This window comes from Pelodiscus sinensis, chromosome 1, assembly GCF_049634645.1.
Source record: "Pelodiscus sinensis isolate JC-2024 chromosome 1, ASM4963464v1, whole genome shotgun sequence".
In the NCBI taxonomy this organism is placed as follows: domain Eukaryota; kingdom Metazoa; phylum Chordata; order Testudines; family Trionychidae; genus Pelodiscus; species Pelodiscus sinensis.
Genome location: NC_134711.1, coordinates 213,413,757 through 213,436,803, shown reverse-complemented (window position 1 = coordinate 213,436,803; position 23,047 = coordinate 213,413,757). Strand labels below are relative to the sequence as shown.

Below are 23,047 nucleotides of genomic sequence, written 5' to 3'. Positions count from 1 at the left end.
ATTCAGGCAAACCTAAGTGAATTATAACTATAAATATGTCATTGAACATGTGTACATGCACTCACGCATTATTACGGTAACAAGAACTGGGCATACATTCACAACATTACTGTCATTCTTTGGCCTTTTGCAGCAATCCCATTAGCTCTATCCCAGATCATCTCTTTTATGGTTTCAAGATGAGTGTTCATACATTATCTCCCTGCCCCTCCCACACACACAAATTAACACTGCACAGTCTCGGTGAGTATTTATATTTGCTAATCCATTTTTGATGCCTCTCTTTGGCTTTCATTTACCTAAATATATACAATACTTCCACGGTAAACTGGATTAGAAGAATCCTTTTGGGGAAAGAATTTAAATCTTTATTCCTCAAGAAAGGGACAGTAAAAGAAACTAAGGCACAGTTGGATCACATTCTAACCGTGTCTTTAAAATGCCATAAACAGACTGTAAATGCATATTATGGAATTTTATGCCAGCTATTACACTATGTAAGTTTTCCTGGATATATTGTTAAATTCCTGGAACATATGGGTGTGTTAAATTAGGAAGGCATTTTAATCTCGGGACTTGTCTCCACTATGCCAGGGATCAACACTGCCACGATCGATCCACCAGACATGAATTTATCATGTTTGCTTAGACCATGATAAATCAATCTCTAAGCACTCTACCATCGATGCTGGTATTCCACCAGGATGGGAGAAGGGAAGATGGTGTTGACGAGAAAGCAGCTTCCGCCAACCTTACTGCACACAAGACGCCACAGTAAGTACACTGACTGCTGCCGTGACGAGGTGCAGTCACAGAAGACCCCTCGGGGGGTGGTGCTTCCCGGACTGCAGACAAAGCCACTGCCACGCGCCTCTTTGCTCTCTAGGGTTTCTCACAACATTGTCATGCTGGACCAGAGCTTCTGGTCTCCCCCAGCCAAGGCACAGAGCTGAGATTACTCTCTGCCCCAACCTGAAGAGCAATGCAGACACTGAATTGCCTCAGATCTGAGGAAAATGCAGTTTTGGGCACAGCATCCAATGAAACCACTCCCCAAATGGGACCAGAACCTCAAATAAATGATTCAGGTAAGATCCCTTTATCAATGAAAAGAGGATGTACACACTGATTGCTTCCTCGATCAGGTAACAATTATTTACACTGCGCTCGATAGTAAAGGAAAGTGATTTTATTAAGTACAAGCTATAGGATTTAAGTGGTTGCAAGTGAAAAAGGCAGAACAAAGTAGATTACAAATTTAAAATAACAAAAAAAATGCAGTTCTAGTTCTAACACTTATTATAAATTTACCCACAAAACTGTTCTTATTTCATCTAAACCTCCAAGCTAGGGAAGATCTTTTTTCCAGGGGTCTCTGGTTTATTCTATTGGGAATGACATGCCAGCCAAAGACCAAGGGACAGTTGGCTTCCCATTGTTTTACAGATTCCACTTGGGGGGGGAAATTGGAGTTCTGTCTCCCACCTACCATGGAAAATTACTTGGTCAGGCCCTACCAGGTTGGAGTGGGGTTCACATGTCTTCCTAAGACCAACCACTGCTTAGACTTAAAGGTCAAAGGAAGCTGTTTACAGGTGATCACCCAGACATTGAGGGAAACACCCCTGATGGCTTTCATTTGCACATTTAAAACCATAAACCATTCCATATCTCATATTTCTAATTTTACCTGCAGGAGTGACACAAACTAAAATAAGATATACAGATCCAGTAGACTGAGACTTTAAAATTGATAGGTTATACGCAGTAATTTGTTCAAAGCATCTTCAAGTCATGTATATTTGTATATATAAGACAATGTTGTACAGTATGGGGGTGGCGAACCTTCACAGCTGCTGCCCCTGCAGAACGGTTTCTAGGAATTAGCATAAAAGCTGCACAGAAGACAGGAGCATTGAATATGGCACAAAGTAATCGTGTGGAATCCTGTCCCTCTCACCCACATTGTTAGTAGGGGCTGCTAAGGGATCTCACACATGCACAATGCACCCAATGCACAAAAGCCAAAGCTTTGTATTTTCACACACTGACTTTTTCAGCTCAATGTTTGCACATCTGTCCCACCCACCAGTTATTTGCTTTTTAATCACCCCATTCCAATTTGTCACTCACAGCTGGTTCATAAATGCAGTTCTCTATCAACAAAAGGCCTATGTGACTTAAGAAGAACCTGCCTTCAAACACGCCTATGAGCGAAGGTAAAATATAGTCAAACTCTTGCTTTGTACTGATTTTTTCTCCCTATCCCTCCTTTCTTTCTTCCTCTTTCCTTACAACAGCCTAGCCTATCAGAGAACAGTTTTCTGCCCTGAACATCCAAATCACAGTATGTGACAATAACCTGTACAGCATAAAACTCTCCTGGATTTTCACCTTGTCCAGAGTCTATTCAGTTAGAAGCCAGACTAAATAGGATTGGAGGGGAGGGGGAGCATTGAAAAACATGGAGCAAAAGCCAAATGAGCAGCAGGGAAAAAAGAGAAGCCCACAGATCTTTTAGCAGCCATTGTGGAAGCATTACTGTTCTACATACTGCACACGGCAACATTTAACAGAACATTTTCCTCAAAAAAGCATCAAGGGAAGGCAATTTGAAAACAGTAGAATGACTGTGGGAGGCAATTATGATGATTAGTTCCACTGGAAATAAAGCTTCACAACAACTCCCTCTAGGGCTTATGTTGAAGTCCACCTGTTTAAACCATGCCCACCGCTGTTTACACAGCAGTCTATACTTAGCTGAACAGCAAGAACATATTGGGTTCAAGACACTCCAAGCAGGCTGACTGGAAAACAAAATGTCTGTTTGTGAAGAAAAAGAAAGGGGAAGCAGAGGAGATGAGAGATCCAGGTTCAAGTTCTGCTCTGAATAAGGCAGAGCTCACAAAATAAAAACGCCTTTTAATTGAAAACTTCTTTATCAGCTCTACCTACAACTGCTATAAGCAAACAAATGTAGTGTTACAAGATAAAATTATTGTAAAATTCAAAGGTTTAAATTATTAAATAACCAGTAGAAGTACATTGAGAGCCTTTCAGTTAAGGAGTTACTTAAAGGCATGGTAGTATTAGTACATACCACAGTGATTGAACTTTACCTTCCTAGAAAGTGTAAAGTTAGCCATTTAAGAAACTAAATTTTAAGACAGAGCTACAATTCACTTAGGGCCAAATTGTGATTGCCTTACTCACCTTAAGCAGAGCCTTAAATTGGACAATTAGGGGGAAATTTTCAAAGGCACAAATAGGAGTTGTGTGTCTAATCATCCTCTGAGCCTTTGAGAACTCTCTCTCTTAAAAAGCAGTAGTTTTAAAAAAAGATTTATTCTAGTGACAGAAATGGAATGGTGAATGGAAGTAGGTCTTCCCCGAAAGCAGGTTAAAAAAAAGTCAGACATTTTATTCAAGACAGCCAGGAAATCCATGAGAAGTTGTCCACACAAAGTTAAAGGTTAAAAGAATTAAGTTACCTGGCTTATTGAATGTGAATGTCAGGAGAGAGTTCAGGAGGGAATTACTCATTTTATAGAAGCAATAATCAGGGGGTTGTGTAGCTTGCTCACATGCACATTCTCACAACCAAATCTCTGGTTTATTACTAGAATGGGCAGGGAGGAGAGTTGGGAGGAGGTGAAGTGGAACAAGACACTTTCATCAAAAATTTCAGAAGTGGAAGGATGATAAATCTCATATGACATAGTTAAGCCTGTTCATATCTGTCCTTACACACAGTCCCACTAAAATTTCCTTCACTGAACATTGCCCAGATGGCTATATTAGTTGCTGGACCACTGGACCTATGTGTTTCCTTTGATCCAAGTAGGCTCCAATCTGGTATATTTCCAAGATGGCATTCTGTTACCCTTTCACAGAAATGGGACAACATTGCATAGCTGCCCTAAGCCCTCTGCTGAGTCCTCTGCTGATCCCTCAGACTCTGCAAACAGTTTTATCTTCAGCCAGGTGGGTGCTCTGGGTGTACCGTTCAACTCTCAAAGGCATGTGATAGTGAAAGTTGAAGCAAAAGTATGCCCATATCTCCTACAAAAATCCAACTTTCCTTACACAGATTAAGTTGCCTTAAATTATGTTGACATACAGCCACTGCAATAATTGGTTTGATTTTTAACATCCACACTTTGCTCCTTCGGACAGTGGTGCACATCCTCACCAGGACCATGTGTGCTGATTTAACTGATAGCGTGGGGCATTGTGGGGGCATGGACACCTGGGCCTAGCTGTTTGGAGCTGACAGCTGGAGCCCCCTTTGGCACCTCCCAGTGACGGTTTGAGGAGGAGGGAACAGGAGAGCAGTAGCCTGGGCTGCTTCCTGGTAAGGACTTCAGCTGTCAGCTCTAGGCAGCAACAGGCAACATAAGCAAAGCAGTATCTACACTGACACTATATTGACCTAACTAACTATATCAACTTAAGCACTAAGCTGCTTGCAGAGGTGAATTTAGTAAGTCGGTGTAGTGGGCGACTTACGTCGGTGGGAGCAACTTTATAATGTAGTGACATAGAGTGTTAGGAGGATATAAGCTGCCTTACACAAAGCTAACTAGTGTAGAGCAGACCTTAATCCTTCAAGTCTGTGTATCTTCTACAACCACCACCTGGTTCCTTTATTCAGCAGCTGGTGACTTTCTGTTCTCTGCACCCAACACCCTGCCAGAGGAACGAACTTTTCAATGTGCTTTGGGGTACTTGACCTCCCACTTTCACAAGCCTGGCCCCATTCCACTCAAGGCCCTACCCTGACCTGCCTCTTTCTATCCCTGCTGGGTCCCAACTGCTATTCCCTCTGCCTTGGAAATGTAGCAAGAGCTCTGCACAGGTATCTTCCTACATTTAAAAGGCAGAGGCACAGTTGGGATAGCAAGCCCTGCCCCCACCCCTATCAACTAATTGAATTGTTGATGGAAATTATGAACTAATTGAATTGTTGATGGAAGTTACGAACGGGGCCCGTCTCCCTGGTCTCCAGCAGACCAGAGGGATGGGGAGCAAAGCGGCGGAACACGCGGGCAGCGGACAGCCCAGACGCATCTGGGCTGTCCGCTGCCCACGTGTTCCGTGGCTTTGCTCCCCGCCCCCTTGGTCTGCAGACCAGGGGGACGGGGAGCAAAGCAGAGCAAAGCCGCGGAGCACGCGGGCAGCAGGACAGCCACGGCGCGTCTGGGCTGTCCCGCTGCCCCCGTGCTCCATGGCTTTGCTCCGGACGCCTGTGGTACAGCAGCTGGGGTGCTGCCGGTTGGTCCCGTAGCGCCGCTCTGGGCACTACTGGACCAACCCGGCAGCACCCCAGCTGCTCTGCCCCAGGCGTCCTGATTCAGGCACTGCTGGTCAGATTCAGCAGCGGCTGAATCAGGACGCCTGGGGCAGAGCAGCTTGAGTGCTGCTGGGTTGGTCCAGTAGCGCTGAGGAGCGGCAGCGCTACTGGACCAACCCAGCAGCACCCCAGCTGCTCTGCCCCAGGCGTCCCCAAGTCAGCCGCTGCTGAAACTGACCAGTGACTGACTACAGGAAGCCCCTGCCCCGGGCTTCCTGGAATCAGCCGCTGATCAGTTTCAGTAGCAGCTGACTTGGGGATGCCTGGGGTTCTTAAGTTGAATCTGTATGTAAGTCAGAACTGGCGTCCAGATTCAGCCGCTGTTGAAACTGATCAGTTTCAGCAGCGGCTGAATCTGGACGCCAGTTCCGACTTACATACAGATTCAACTTAAGAACAAACCTACAGTCCCTATCTTGTACTTAACCCGGGGACTGCCTGTACATTGACAGGTTCTCTCCAAATCATCACAACATAACTTTCACTTAAGCAACTTCAAAAATGTTCATTCTATATCTCCTCCTATCAGAAGCTCACTTTGGTTTAAATCTGAACGTTTAAAAGGTTTAAAATTAAAGCTTGAAAGCAGCTGGCAATTTTGGAAGCATGTAAAGCAAAACAGGCGAGAATGGGAAGCATAGTTGGTGTAGAATCAATGTAACCCACTGTGACACATTATAGAGAGGCAGTCATTAAGGGTGCAGTCTACTTCCGTTATTAAGCCCTATTTTGTTCTCCTGTAACTTTGGCTAGGAAGATTGGTTGCGCCTGACCTGAAAATTGTTTAATTTACTCTGACATCAAAGCAGAATGAGAAATTGTCTTCAAATGAGGGGGGGGGGGGGAGTCATGTGGCATTAAAATCTACCCCAATTTTGAAAGCATGGCTTTTGTCTACCATTTCTGTTTTTTTAAAACACAACTCATAAGAATGTACAGTAAGTCAGAATGTACAGCAAACCACTGGCTGGTTTGAAAATTTGTTTCTTAAAAATGACATTGCATTACTTTGTACCCCTTTGGCTCCTGTCTTCTCTTCAGTTTCCCCTGGTCCCAATTACCTCCCCCCCACAGCAAGTGACCTCTTTTTGCCCATATATGGAGTTCATTCTTCTTTAATGGCTGTTCAGTGACCTACTCCCCCAGATGGTTGTTTCTCTCAATTAGTTCTCAGGTCCACCCTCTCCCCAAGACACATGCTGCTGATCTGAATGCATGACATCCCTTTGGGGGGGCATATCTGACAGGTGGGATTATACCAACTTAATTCTTTCCAGTGGCCACTTTCCATTCAATTTTAATATTATTTTCTTGAAGAGAAGGTAGGCAGTGATGATCACTTCTAAACTTAACACATCTCTCAGGATCCAATCCTGTAAATCTTTGCTTATCTGTGTTGTCTTGACTTCAGTGAGACTACTCATATGAGTAATGGATATGTGCACAACTATAGGGATTACAAGATCAAGCCAACACTGAGTTGTATAAACACAGTAAGCCACTGTAATTCTGGGGCACAGTCAGATGAGGGAAATAATGAGACCACATAAGCAGAGGCTAACTAATGTAGCAAAAATTAATAAATAACTGTATCAAGTCTTCAATATCCAAACATGAGGTTTGGATGATCTGAAATTTTTTTAACCTAAGACTCAAATATTCATAGTGAGGGAAGGTCTGCTTAAATTTCCATTACAGCACAAATAATGCGACTATCATAACAAATAATAATAATAGAAGACAAAACCCAACTTGGACAGGGAATACAAAATTTGAGTTTTAGCCCACTCCTTAATATCAAGATCACTTGCAGAGTTGGTGTGTCCCACCACAGTATATTTAGGCTTAAAATGACTCTTACCTTCCAAATAAGTAAATATCAAATATCTGTTAAACTAAGGTACCCTAGAATTTGCTATTTGAATCTCTTTGCATTCCTGAGATTCCAGAGAGATGCTGGACACAAACCCAAAAATAAAGAGAGAGAAAACAATCTGTTCCTACTGGGTATGAAAACGGCCATTTTTCCAAAAAAAACTTCACTTACATCCACACTGCAATTGCATTCTTCCAAAAACAAATTTGAAAGAACAGAGGGTTTTTTTCCCCCGATATTGGTAATCCTCATTCTACGAGAAAGAAGTCTTTTTCCGAAAGAGCTCTTTTGTAAAAAGACGTGTGTGGATGGAGAAGAGGGAGTTCGTTCAAAAGAAGAGGAAAGAGGAAAAAAGCACAGGTACCCTAGTAGCCACTCTGTCCATAGCAATCACAGCTGAAATGAGAGATAGCATCCACACTGAATGGATCGCTTTTTCAATGCACTTTGGCAATGCGGACGTTCTCTTTCGGAAGAAGTTTTACTGGAAGATCTCTTCCGGAAAAGCTTCTTCTGAAAGAAGCCTGCAGTCTATACATAGCCTAAGGCAAAAAGGTACAACTCACCCCTATCTTGCTAAGATGGCTCTCTCCAGACTGACTCTACTCACAAACACAGAGCTTGCTAGCCTGCAAATAGGACTAGGACACAATACCACTCCCACCTCTTACAGCAATAGCTTGCAACTCCAAGACAAGTCCTCAATACACCACAGTGGCCTTCTTTGTTCGGGGAAAATTATGACCTTCAGACCAGTTAATATGCTAGGGGATGGCAGCCATTTTCTTCTGAGAATCTCTGTAGAATGTTGTTTCTCAGCCTCTACTGAAGGAGAGCTTTTAGTTATGAAAAATAGGTATAAAAAAGACCATTAACCCTGAAAAATGTATTTAAATAGAGCTGGCACATTAGGTTTCAGTTAATTTTAAACCATATGGAAAGTGTGAGTTGACAATTATTTCATCATAAAGATAAGGGCAAAAAAAATCTGACACTGGGTACTTATTTTTAATGGACCAATTTTCAAGTTATTTCAACTCAAAAATAATAAACACATTGTAAATTCTCAAAATGTCCATGTTATGCTCAGAGTAAACTCTAATCTTAGCAAGAATATGCTCTTTTTTCTAAGCATAATAGTGAGGAGGTAGAGAAGGGTTACAGTAATGAGTTTCAACTTTGCTGAGTGAATAAGCGCTTGCAGTGTAAAACCTCAACTCAGCTTTAAATACGGGTTCTTAACTGATACCTCCATAATGACATCTTACCCACCTGTGAATGCTGATTGGCCCTACTACTGGTCTGAAGACACAATCAGACCTTAAGGGTGATTTTCTACTTCAAAGAGCTAGTAAGCATTTGATATGGCATAAACTATGCTTGCATGCATACTCGTACACACACACACAATCAGCTGTGATTTGTTTTCCTATTGGGCACTTTTAGTTATGTTTGATTAACTGTCCTCTGCATGTGGGCAGAAACACAGGTTATTCCAACAAAATCCCTCCCTTTTCTTCCTGTTTTCCCTTTCTGCTCTTAAAAAAATACTGTATTATAAAAACATGTGGGTCCCAGCTACATAAGGCATACACTGCACTTTATCTACAGTGTCACCTGGAAGTGAAAACACGGGTTCACATGGCTCTTTTGTAGCCAGCATTGTAAAATATGTATATGCCAGATACACTAAACAAGTATGAAACAAAAAATAGAACAAGTATGAAACAAAAAACAGGACTGTGTAGCACTTTAAAGACTAATAAGATGGTTTAATAGGTGATGAGCTTTCATGGGCCAGACCCACTTCCTCAGATCAAGTAGTGGAAGAAAATTGTCACAACCATATATACCAAAGGATACAACTAAAAAAATGAACGCATATGAAAAGGACAAATCAAATTTCAGAATAGAAGGGGGATGCAGGGGGGGAAACAGGGGGAGGTAAATGTCTGTGAGCTAATGATATTAGAGGTGATAATTGGGGAAGCTATCTTTGTAATGGGTAAGATAATTAGCGTCTTTATTCAAATTTGAGTGTAAAGTGTCAAATTTAAGCATGAATGACAGTTCAGAGGATTCTCTTTGAAGTGAAGTCTTAAAAGGTCTTTGAAGCAGGATGCAGGTAAACAAGTCGTTGAGACAATGTCCTTTCTGGTTGAAATGGCAAGAAACTGTTTTTTCTTTGTGATCCTGTCTGATATCTGTTTTGTGGGCATTGATCCTTTGGCGAAGTGTCTGAGACATTTGTTCAATGTACATAGCGGATGGACGCTTTCGGCACATGATTGAATAAATTATATTTCTGGATGCGCATGAATATGTGTTCTTGATCTTATAAAACTCACTTGGTTGGGTCCAATAATGGTATCAGCAGAGTGAATGTGTGGACAAAGCTGGCAACGGGGTTTGTTGCAAGGGAAGGTACCAGGGTTGGTATTAGAGTGGTATGTCCTGTGGTTGTTGGTAAGAATCATCTTGAGGTTATGTGATTGTCTGTAGGAGACTATGGGTCTGTCTCCCAGAGCCTCTCAGAGTTTAGTACCCTGTTCCAGTATAGGCCGTGGTTTATTGATAATGTGTTGGACAGGTTTAAGTTGGGGGCTGTAGGTGATGACAAGTGGTGTTCTATTGTTGGTTTTCTTGGGTCTGTCTTGAAGTAGTTGGTTTCTAGGTATTCGTCTGGCTCTTTCAATTTGCTTTTTTATTTCTCTGGGCGGGTAGTTGAGGTTTATAAATGCTTGGTAGAGATCCTGAAGTTTCTGGTCTCTGTCAGTGGGATTAGAGCAGATGCGGTTGTATCGAAGGGCTTGGCTATAGATGATGGATCGTATGGTGTGTTCTGGATGGGAGCTGGAAGCATGTAAGTAACTGTATGAGTCAGTGGGTTTTCTGTAGAGGGTGGTGTCTAATTTTCCATTGCTGATTTGTACTATGGTGTCCAGGAAATGTATCTAAACAAGTATGTATCCTTTCATGCTTTGGACATGGCCATTCTTTCATGAGGATGACACTCATTTAAAAAAATGTGTTAATTACATTTGTGACTGAACTCCTGCTCCATTTTACTCATGTTCTGCCATACAGATGCAGGCAGCATTATTGCCCATAAAGGTGGACAAACTTGTTTGTCTTAGCAATTCGCTAAAAAAGAAGTACGACTGAGTGGACTTGTAGGCTCTAACATTTTACATTGTTCTGTTTTGAGTGCAGTTATTTAACAAAAAAATTCTACGTTAAATTGCACTTTAATAAAGAGACTGCACTATAGTACTTGTATGAGGTGAACTGAAAAATAGTATTTCTTTTATCGTGTACAGTGCAAATATTTGTAATCAAAATAAGGATAGTATAAAATGAGTACTATACCATTTATATTTTATGTTGTAATTGAAGTCAATACATTGGAAAATGTAGAAAAAAATCCAAAAATATTTAATAATTTTAATTGGTTTTCTATTGTTTAAAACTGTGAGATTAAAAATTCAATTATGATTAATTTTTCAATTGCAAATAATTTTTGCAGTAATCCCATGAGTCAGTGATTAATTGTGATTAATTAACAGTCCTAACTGAAGACCATTCCTGTATTGCTTGAGCACCCAAAGTTCTTACCGATTTCAATGGGAGTTTAAGGTGAAATTGAACAGACTTTTCATATAAAATATGCATTCATATCTTAAAAAAAAAAAAAAAAAAAAAAAAAACTTACTGGATATAAGTGCTGAATTACTCAAAAATCAGTGGATACATTCTTGTTTTCCCACAATTGATGTTCCAGCAAGGACAACTCCTTGTGATCATACTGTGTTTTATTAACTACATAGCAATCAAAGCATTAATTAGGTCAAGCCATGTCAATTGTAAAAAGGCTTTATTAGTACTTTAAAATGGAATCCAGATGCCCTCATCATTTCAAGAGAGAAGAGGCACTATGCAGTTTTCCCTTGCGCTACATGGCATGTATCCAAATTGAACTGTCATAAGAAAATAAGTGAGTTCATTGTTCTGAACTTGCAGCCAATTGGGCTGTTTGTGCCTTTAGTTTTGTCTGAATGTTTTGCAATGGAGAAGTGCGAAACAAAAAAAAAAAAAAAAAGAGCGAACACAGCAACAGTAACTAATAAAATCTAAATAATATAGTTTATTTCTTTGTACATTTGTGAACATTACATAACATTTGGATCCATGGAATAAACTGAAAATAGCCCAATTATTAATGTATTTATCTGTTTCCATAGAAACTCTTAGATCACTAATGACTTGTAGACGTGAATAAAGTGCATGACCATATAATTTGTTCCACTTTTCTCACCAAGACTGATTAAGACACAGCAGTTAACATAAAAAAGAAAGAGTACCAAAAAAAGGCTGTCCTTTAGGTAAGATCTGCTGTACCTTCTGACTTGGAAACAAACAGTTCTGCTTTCTGACCACCAACAAATTTTGGCTTTATCAGCACAGCAAAAATAATAGGACTTCCTGTGCGAAACTAGGAAATTTAGAAAAACATTATGGTAAATGATTGAAGTTTACGAAGATATCGGGAAGATGAGTAAAAATGGCCACTGGTGCCCAAGGAGGACTGATTTTCTTAAGATATGAATGAACTCTGGTGACACTTAGCACTGAATTTTTTTTTCTTTTTTTCTCCTATGTATTAGTTTCTTTAGTGTTGGAAACTGTGATTAACTGACTGTCTTGGAAAGTGAGGTCATGGCCTTTATATAGGGGAGTAAGAGCAAGAAAAGCCTAGATTACACTTCTGCTCATATTTTGATAGTGGCCATTCTAGGGGGAGGGGAGGTACTCATCCAAGACTGCTGTGGTAAGCAGAGGGCCCAAGAAAGGGAAATAGGTGGGAAGGGGAAGGGAGTGGGAGGAGCCTTGAATCCTGTCCTTGCTCCTCAGTGAACAGACCAACTATGCCGGGGGAGGTGAGCTTTTCTGTATAAAGGATAAAGTAACTTAGTCTTCCCCAACAACAAGCAGGAAGCAGGGAAGGAATTGTGTCTTAGAAGGGTATCCACATCACCTCACAGGGCACATCATCCCTTTCTCAGGGCTTTGCCCATAGGGTTGCCAGATGGTTTAACCAAAAATACCGAATTACCCCCCCCCCCCAAAAAAAAACACTGTGAAAAAAATTGTTGAGCAAATAAAAAGGGGGAGGGAGGGACCAAAGTTGTTGAGCACAAAAAATTAAATAAATGAAAAATCAGCATGGCCCCTTTAAGAAGAGGGTTTATTGCTGGTGACAATTTTGTTTTTCTTTCCCGCCACAAGGCAAGCTCCTGCAGAACCAGGTAAGTGGTGGGGTAGGGGGGTGTCTGAGAAGGGGGGACCTGGCAGGGGTTCCAGGATTCCGGGGGGAGTCTGGGGGCCAGGCCCGGTTGCTGAGTGTCATAGGGTTGCCAGATGTCCGGTATTTTCACCTCCTGGCAGGGGGAAAAAAAATCAGAAGATACCAGATACCTAAAATGTCTGGTATTTTCTGAATTTTTTTACCAGACAGGAGGCAAAAATACGGTTCAATACTGGTCACCTGGCAACCCTATTTGCCCAAAGTCACAAGCTAGCTCTCAATCCATGGAAAAGATGCCTATGGCATGAGAAGTGGCTTTCCTATGCTGCCCTGTCTATGTGACTGAACCCATGCAGTAAACAGCTCAGACTGAAGCCCATTCAGTCCTCAGCCTTGCTGCCATGAAGGGTGCAAATTAGCACTAAATTTAGCAGTGGACTGGAGGGGGAAACTAGCTTACTAAGAACTGGGCTATCTAGAAACCTGACCTTGGTCCCATCAGGAAGTATTTATATTCTTCAGGGTAGAATGATCAGAAAAGGAAGCCCACATGTTTAATAGTCCCTCAGGCCAAAACCAATGAGTGTAGGCCATGCATGCTCTTTGCACTCAGAATCGCAGCTTACAGAAAAGAAAAAAAAATTACAAAGCCCTTATCTAAACTGTAGTCCTCCAACACAGTTGACTCCATCTTTTCACTCTCAAGGACATTGTAACATGAATGTCACTAAACTGTGCACACGGCACAATTAAGCTGCAGCATTATTTTTCTCCCTGTCTCTCTCAGCTAGCTTGTGTGTAGGCGAGGAAAGGAGACTGAAAAAAATACTGCACAATTACTATCTGCCAAGTAGCTCTGAAGACATTCTATAGCGCTGAAGACAAGCTCTGCCATGCAAACTGATGAAAGAAGAAAAGAAACATTCCAAAGTTTAAATTGATTCCAGGGACTGCTGGCCAGGTGATGGATTATCCAGCAGTGAGTGACACAGCATTTCCAGACTAGCCTAAGCAAGGGCTAGGGCTTTGGATGAAGGAAGGGAAATTTACACTAATGAGTTAGGTCACTCCCTTTGCTGCTGCTGGGTAACGGACAGACACCAGAGGACTTCTGCCATAAAGAGATCTTTAATGACATTCCTTCATTAGGAAAGTAGGGCTCAGCCTGTGGTCAGGGAGTTTACAGGGAACAAAACCAGGCCCAATGTATAGGTTTCATTTTGAAGCCACTGTAAAGGAAAATTCAAATGTATAAGAAGAAAAGGGAAAACAAAATCAGAGAAACAAAGTGTTTCCAGCAAATTTTGATAAAATGAAAATTGTTTCACAGTGATGTTTATCCAAATAATGCTTGATTGGAATCAGGAATTATTGAAATTCATTTGCAGCCATGATATAAAATGTAAGGGGATGTTGTTGCAGCTAACTTTCATATTTACTCTTACAGGTACATCAGTAATTAATCTACCTGTACTTCATGAAGCAAAATTACCCCCTCAATTTATCAACCCTAGTAGTCGGGATTGTGGGATACTTACTCATGTTGTTGAGCAGTTACTCAAAGAAGTCATTTGTGGGACTACGAAAGTAGTGTAGACTCTGCTGTTGTTTTGTCAAGAGAACTGGCTTCTGCCAGTATCCCACACTGCCTGCCTGGATTGCTGTGCACAGTATTTTGATCTCTGTTGCCCTGAAGGCATGTGTTCCTCTCCCCTTTCAAAGCTCCAGGAAGCATCGGACAAATGAGTGAGCTGTTCCTATTGGGGAACAAACAAAGAGCAAATCATTGGAATGTTCCTGTTCTGCCCTGCTATGAACGCAGTGACTGGCAGATTGCTACTGCAGGGGGAGGGCAAAAGAGACTGCTGTGCTGCTTTGACATTCCTCAGCACAGAGAGCTCACAAAGCTACGAGAGAATCCAAAGAAGTTCAGGGATCAGTTCTGCCTTCCTACAACACTGCACTGTGGGATGCTTACCCACATTGCTTTGCTCTGTCTGTCAACAGGGGAGCTAGCAATGTGGTCATGAAATGTCAACAATGGGAGGCAGAAAGAACGGTTTGATAGGTTTTCACTTCTGGTGACTTTTGCATGTCGCCAGCACTTTCATCGCTAAACCTTCCCAACATAGACATAACCTAAGAGCTGTGAAATACCCTGTAAAGTTTGTATCTAGCTGGATGCTGGTGGTAGGGAAATTGGAAAGGAATAAAGGACATGGATATTGCACTATGCTGAAGCCTTCTGAGCCTTATTTGGGAAGGCAAGCAGGCCTCAGGAAGGTTAGCTGGTTGTTCACTCCATTACATTGACTAACAGGTCAGTCTTGCCTGGAACAAAGGTCTACAATGTGTATAGTGGGATAGCAACAGACTATGTGATAACTACTTTTATGTCTCCATCTCATCTCAGATAATCCATCAGCAGTGGTTTGCTAGAAAATGGGCTGGGGAAGGTTTAAACCAGGCAAGAAAGAGTCAATATTGTTAGGTTAAGAAGCAACTAGATGCTACTGCAGAGATTATATTGACTACCTTGACTAATCATCCAAATCCATAACTTCAGGGTCTGGTTATACCAGCATCTATTTTAGATCACCAAGTAGCAGCTTGGCTGGCATTTTCCTCATATGTTATTGTCCAGACATATATGACTTTTACTTTCAGGTGAAAATCTTGCTATTATTATCCATGCCATTGCCTTGGCTATTTCACGATCAGATCACTGCAGTATTCTCTGAAAGGGGACATACCTTCAGGATATTTGGAAATTGAAAAGAATGAATGGTGTCATGGCAGAAGCAGGTGACATCAGTGCCCTGCGCTCAGGGCCGGTTTTAGGCCAATTCCATTGATTCCTCCGAATCGGGCCCTGTGCCTAAGAGGGTCCCATGCCCTAAAGCCATGATCACCAACCGGTCGATCGTAATTGACTGGTTGATCGCGAGGCCTCGACCAGTCGATTGCAAGGCGTTCGGGCCCCCCCACCCCTCATTTTCCCCCCCACCCCCGAGAAGCCCCACTACCTACCTCCAGCGTAGTGCCGGCTTTGGGGCAGGCGTGCGTGGGGGTTTGGCTGCACCATGGGAGGGGGGTTTGTCCCTGGGGCAGGCGCACGCGTGGGGTTCGGCCCAGGGGCAGGCGCGACATGACTCTGCTCTGTAGCTGGGGATTTAAAGGGGCTGTAACTCTTTTTTTGTGTGCAGTTTTTCTTTTTGCTCAACATAAAATCCTGGCTGCCGGGGATCCGTCAAAACTTCAAATTGGGCCCCCGCAGTTCCGAAAGCCAGCCCTGCCTGCTCTGGTTGCTGGTTAGATTCTACTCAGTGTTGACTCCCTCTCTTTCCATGCAATGTTGCTATAGTAGCAATCAACGGAAGTGCCTGAAATGGAGTTCTCAAGAGTTCTCTAAGCCCTTCCCTGTGAAGAACAGACCTTAGGAATTCCCTCCCCCATTCAGCCCAAATCTGTTGACTTTCAAAACATGATTGTATCCAAGCTTGAGGGAGGGAAGAAGTAAGAGGGAATGGAACAGACTCAGAAGGGTAATGGGGTGCTGTTTCTTGATTATCATCAGATATTGTAAGGTATTAAATCTGTTAGAATGCTTTTTATATGGTGAAATTTGGCTATATTCATAGCATGCCCACAGAGAATTTAGACATATTGTTGCTAGTTGTAACTCTACTTTATTTCTTAGAATTCAGAGACAAAGCATGTTGCTCCCTAAAGGAGAGAAGTACAACTCAGCCCATCCATAGGTGGCGTGAATCGTGAGCAGGGGAAAGGTATGCCTCCCAAACAGCCCACCATGACCCCACACGTGCTACCCACCCTCCTGCTTGCTTTTCCCCTCTTGGCCCCAGACAGGGCAAGCTACTTGTCTTCAGGGAAGCATGCTGAGACTAGGGCAGCTGTGGCCAGACTGTGACATGGATTTGGGGAGGCTGGGAAGCAGAAGGGAGCAGCTGGAGGCACTGGGCTGCTAGTGCTTTTTGCTCACCCTGTGTTCATGGAGGTTGAGGGGCCATGCCTTGCCCCCTCCAGTGCTGGGGTGGGAGGTTCCATATGCCACTGGACTGTCTGCCTAGCACTTAGGGGCTGCAGTGTGGGAGAGGCTGGTGGCCAGTGGTGGGGCTCTGGGATCTAGTGGGGAAAGATGGTAGGAGGGACTGGCCCAGCTGAGGGCTAGGCTCCTTGAGTGGGGGGGGGGGTTCACCCACCCATGAAACCACCTAATTTTAGGTTGGCTTGCTATATAGACTGATTGAGAAGGGTTGATTCCCTATAGAGCCCCTTAGTCTGCAGGCCAGACCAAAAAACCCATGTCTCCACTTGCTGAAACCAGAGATTAATCTTCTGGCGTTTGATTTAGTGGGTCTAGTTAAGACCTGCTAAATTGAATGCTGAGGGCAGCTCTGGTCAGTGCCAATACTCCTCACAGTGTGAAGATGACCCCAAGCTAAGCTTAAGGTAAGCCAACTCCAGCTACATATTTTATTTAGCTGGAGTTGTGTACCTTAAGATGACCTTCTAAAACTAGTTTTCTATACACCACACATGGGCTTTTAAGGGATGGCAGGAAAGCTGGAGATTTGCATGAGTGCCTTTTTTGGTTTAAAATATATGTAAATAAAGTCAGAAAAAATGAAAAGAGTGAAAGCTTGAGTGAGCCAGAGAAAATGGGAGGAGTCACAGAAGAGCATGAGGATAGAGATATAGGCAGAGCTGATATATAGTGTTATAGCGTAGTCTCACGGTAATTTATAGAGCGTAATGAGGCTACTGAGTTAACCTATCAGATTATCTACACCCCATCCAATGCCCAGTTTTTACTAAATTGTGGCATTCTTGGCAAGCCCTTCTGGTACTGGCAGAAAGTGGGAACATGTGCATTTGGGGGTAGGAGAGTCCAAAGACAGAGATTAAAGGAGGAAATTATCTATTTAAAATGTAAAGCTAAATCATTTTGCATTGACTCATTTCAGTCCATTCCCATTTGTCTCACTCCCTTAATCTTTTCCACGTCACTAGAGAGAGATTAGAAAAGTAAATCAGATATTTTGGGTTGGACTATGTAACTGAAGCTTGCCAAACAGCTTCAGACAAAAGCTTTTATAGGCATGCTTTACAAACAGAAATGCTGCAAATCCTATAAAGGATTTGTATTGTCATTTTCTTCTTTCCCTCCCCTTCCTCCTATCACTACACAGAAAAACACATTACATGTTTGTTTTCTTGGTAGCTATGGTTCTATTTGCAACACACCCACTGACCTCATGTGTTGTCTTGGCCTGGGAGGCTTTGGTACAAGCTTATTTTAAAATTATATGGCAAAGAGGCTGAACATCCTCAAAAGTATCTTTAAAATACGCATTTGTAAATGAAAAAGTGAAGAATTGCATCTCATGGGGATTACAAAAATGACCATATATTCATGACATTCCACAGCCCAGTGTAACCACAATGGAATCACTGTGCCATTTTCTACAACATTAAGTAAAATATGGAAATTTGGGAAGTTAGCTGTATTCTGCCATAACAAAACACACATTGTTCATTTAGTTTATTCCCTAAAGTCTCCCAACTGATCACTCTTCCTTTTACACATTTATTCATATGTATGCTGCACAACCTGCCTGTGTGTGTGTGTGTGTGTGTGCACGCGCGCGTGCTTTTTTGCTTTTTCCAGTGCATCCACAGGGATGAATTAGATAGACACTTACCTAAATGCTGCTCTCATTTGCAACAGTGCAACCCCACTGACTCTAAGAAAGTTTGGTTTTCCACACAAGCAGGAAAACGAGAATAAATTATTCAAAATGCCATCCTCTTTCTTTACTAATGATATGAAAATGTGCATGGCAGAACTGCTCTAGGGCACTTATGCAGAATGGAGAATGGTGGGCCACAATGTCCATAAGAGGGGTTGGGTTTCAGGAGCCCGTAAAAAGACCCACCCAGAATCACAGCACTTTTTCATTCTATGGCACAAATTGTGTGCATGGCTTTTCTCTGGATTCACAAAGAATGTGGTACTAAGCGATAATTTAATCGGTTTGGCAGATGACAGACAGCATGTGCATTCGTCTGAAAAAGTAAAGTGTGTCATCATTAATACACATCCTTTTTATGTCATCAACAGAAACACTCGCATGCAGCTGCATATTGGGTTGAAACACTTCATACTCAGATACCAAAAGCTCACCAAAAACTCCCTCATGCTGGAAGACCAAATAGTCCAATTATAAACTAATAACAATCCTGTGAATTTCATCCCACTGTACATATAAATTGCTAGCCATCTACTATCACCCTGCTTAGGTACCACAAATAGGTTCTATGTCAAGTTGCTACTGAAATACTCTTATGATGAATTACTAATATGCTATAATGAAAAATTGTTATCTTGGGCTCTCTTATGAATTTTTGAACAGGAAAGCTTTTCTCTACTCCCAGGAGGTCAAATGTAGCCATGCTGCCTTTTCTTTGCATTCACTCTCCTCTCTGTCATATTGGCAGGACTCGTTTACTCATTGTCTAAACCAATGGTGCGCAACCTTTGGGTCGTGACCCCAAAGAGGATCGCAGATATCTTCCTGGGGGGCCACCAAAGGCTGGGCCCAGCCCGCAGCCGCCCGGATCTAAGCACCGCACTGCTCAAATTATCTTGGGGGTCACGACACGAGGACAATAAAATATGGGGGTTGTGGTTGAAAAGAGGTTGTGCACCACTGGTCTAAACTGCTCGGTTCTCTTACATGAACATTTCTACAAATATTTTCATAAATATCACTGACTGTATTACTTTATATAATCAGTCTCAATAGCTATGCATTTGTACCCTTAAAATGTCCATCAAAACAGAAATTCAGTGACAAATGTGGGAGAGTGGGTTATAATCTGTTTCTAATTATCTATAATACACACAAATTTTAATTATTTTGGCTTTTCTGATAGGCTCGATTGTGCCTCTGCAGAAGGAGAAAAACGGTAGAGGGGAACTGTTTAAGCAAGAAAGGATCAGGATGGAAAGCGGGATTTGCAACACCTGTTCATTAGATAAGCATTCCTGCGCTGGCACTGTTACAGGGGACATAGTATCATTTTTTATATGAGCTTTTTAAAAAAGTGTATTTAGCTGTTTATGCCCATCATGGTGTTATGTGAATAGCGCTTGCACTATATGCAGGAGATGAGAGATGCACATATTTGGGACTGCTGCCACTGTGGGCCTCACTGTCCTTCCCTTTGTTATACTCAAATGTCTGCATCTAAATCATTGTTGTCCTGGAGTAAATGGTGATGTTGGAAAGGGATCCCTGCCCCCTCCTCCCGCTGCTAGGTACATCTGCAGTTTAACTTCCACAGTTTGGCCCTAACTGACTCTGTGACATGGGGAGGTTTTTTTTTTGTCTTTTAAATAAAGAATGATTGATAAGAAGTTTCTTTCCAGGATCCAGTTAGATGGATGTTTGCAATCAAGGATTTCTTTCACATGGAAAGATTTTAATAGGCTATTTAGCTGAAATCACAAGATAAGTCTTTGAGAGACCGTACCTATGGGTGACCTTTGTGCAGAAAAATAAGCACCCACAAATAAGTCTTTTGTTATATTCTGAAGGACTCTGTCATCAAGGATGCAATCGGGAAGGGAGGAGAGGAAGGGGACATAGTATCATATTTTTATATGAGCTTTAAAAAAAAAGGGTATTTAACTGTGCCTACAGTCACAGGCTATTGTTCTCCACAGTGAGTCTCAGATCCACACAGGGAAGAAATCCCATTCATCTTTATTGATTTCTTTAGGCCTTCGAGGGCTTTGTGAGAGAGAAGCTGGTGTTAATGTAGGACAAAACAAAATACAGGACTATGTAGCACTTTAAAGACTAACAAGATGGTTTATTAGATGATGAGCTTTCGTGGGCCAGACCCACTGTCAGCCGACGGTCAGGGCAGTGTGTGTGTGTGTATGTTTCCGAGAAAAGGTTTAACGTCCGTGCCTTTACTGCTAGGACCGGGGTCCCATCGCAGAGGGTGGCCAGCAGGCCAACAGACGCCCCGTTATATAGGAAGAGCTTATTACATCTTAGATTTCAGCTGCTAGAACACAGGGGTTCCTTCGCAGTGGGCAGCCTTGGAGAAAGACTGAAAGATGCCCCAGTGGATCCTGTCACCTGGGAGTGACACAGATCCAAACGCCCAAGCTCTTCCTATAACTGTCCCTTTAGACCGGCTGAAGTTCTTTTAAATTGTGCTTGGTTCTGTTACAGCAACTGAAGGAGGCAGGTTAAAGCTTAAACAGTTACAGGTTTATTAAAGAAGCTTATAAATCATATGGTTGCAATGGCTATTGTTCTATTTCTTAACTATTAGCAAAATATAGGTCTTAAAAATGGTTACAAAGAAGATAAAGATAGAAAAATAGAAATAATGGTACCAAGTAACAGCTTACTCTTTCTATGTGTACACTTAAGACAGAGGACCACATCCAGGTACCATTTTTACCCCCTTCTGTGCCTCTCGACTCCAGCATGTCAGGCCAGGGCCGGTCCCTCAATTCCTAGGAAAGACGAAAATACGAGGTGGGCGTCCCCATAGAACCTCGGGAGGTCAAACACCTAACCCGACCAGCAGGTAGAGGATAGAATGACACTCAAAGTGAGTGTGTGCTGGGCCCATCTTATATACCCATGGGGTCACGTATTTCTCTTTCTTATCTGTAATGCCAATTGATGCTGGTCTGTCTGCTGTGAGACCAGTTCTTACAAGGGAGTTGTGAACTTAATTTACACTTGTAAGAGAGAATTGAGATGATTAAATTAGAAGTACGGGACATTGTTTTCTCAGGGGAAAATTCCCCTTCCAGGGACTGTGTGTGTTCGAATCAACATAGGTGCCAGCCGCAGCCTCGAGGCCAGCTTATTGACTTAACTGCTCTCTATCCACATATCTGTGTTTCAGCTTCTCAGGATCAGATGAGCCAGCATAGACTATGCTGATATTATTGCTCCTTCTCTGCCCTGTGCTTCAGAGAGGCAAATAAGATGGATGATATGGGGTTAGTCTGTCTGGCCACACCCACTTCCTCAGATCAAATAGTGGAAGAAAATAGTCACAACCATATATACCAAAGGATACAATTAAAAAAAAAAAGTGAACACATATGAAAAGGACAAATCACATTTCAGAACAGAAGAGGGATGCAGGGGGGTGGGAAAGGAAGGTGAATGCCTGTGAGTTAATGATATTAGAGGTGGGGAAGGGTAGATGTCTGTGAGTTAATAGTGTTAGAGGTGATAATTAGGAAAGCTATCTTTGTAATGGGTAAGATAGCTGGAGTCTTTGTTCAGGCCTCCGCGGAGAGTGTCGAATTTTAGCATGAATGCCAGTTCAGAGGATTCTCTTTCAAGTGCAGATTTGAATGTCTTCTGAAGTAGGATGCAGGTGAGTAGGTCATTGAGACAGTGTCCTTTCTGGTTGAAATGGCAAGCAACTGTTTTTTCTTTGTGATCCTGTCTAATGTCTGTTTTGTGGGCATTGATTCTTTGGCGAAGTGTCTGAGACGTTTGTCCAATGTACATAGCAGACGGACACTTTCGGCACATGATAGCATAGATTATATTTCTGGAGGCGCAGGAATATGTATCATGTGCCGAAAGTGTCCGTCTGCTATGTACATTGGACAAACGTCTCAGACACTTCGCCAAAGAATCAATGCCCACAAAACAGACATTAGACAGGATCACAAAGAAAAAACAGTTGCTTGCCATTTCAACCAGAAAGGACACTGTCTCAATGACCTACTCACCTGCATCCTACTTCAGAAGACATTCAAATCTGCACTTGAAAGAGAATCCTCTGAACTGGCATTCATGCTAAAATTCGACACTCTCCGCGGAGGCCTGAACAAAGACTCCAGCTATCTTCCCATTACAAAGATAGCTTTCCTAATTATCACCTCTAACACTATTAACTCACAGACATCTACCCTTCCCCACCTCTAATATCATTAACTCACAGGCATTCACCTTCTGTTCCCCCCCCCCCTGCATCCCTCTTCTGTTCTGAAATGTGATTTGTCCTTTTCATATGTGTTCACTTTTTTTTTTAATTGTATCCTTTGGTATATATGGTTGTGACTATTTTCTTCCACTATTTGATCTGAGGAAGTGGGTCTGGCCCACAAAAGCTCATCATCTAATAAACCATCTTGTTAGTTTTTAAAGTGCTACATAGTCCTGTATTTTGTTTTAGCTACACCAGACAAACACGGCTACATTTCTATCATTAATGTAGGATAGTGAGTGAGGGCAGACCATCTCTAGGACTCTTTGTTATAGCTTGATGGGGTGCTTGCTGTACTCTGTGTATATGTCTAAACCAAACATCCTAAAGAAGAGCTCTGTGTAATCTGAAAAGCTTGTTTCTTTCATTAACAGAAGTTGATCCAATAAAAGAAATTCTCACCCACTTTGTCTCTCTAATATCCTGGGACCAACACAGCTACAAC

At 42.2% G+C, this 23,047-nt stretch overlaps 1 long non-coding RNA gene across 1 annotated transcript; it reads left to right on the top strand.

The window, feature by feature from the left end:
* The first annotated feature begins 486 nt into the window (after positions 1-486).
* On the top strand, positions 487-2,220 carry LOC112545737 (uncharacterized). The gene is made up of 3 exons (XR_012901350.1): positions 487-774; positions 887-1,088; positions 2,136-2,220. It is a non-coding gene; the product is annotated as an uncharacterized LOC112545737 (long non-coding RNA).
* Positions 2,221-23,047: the final 20,827 nt, after the last annotated feature.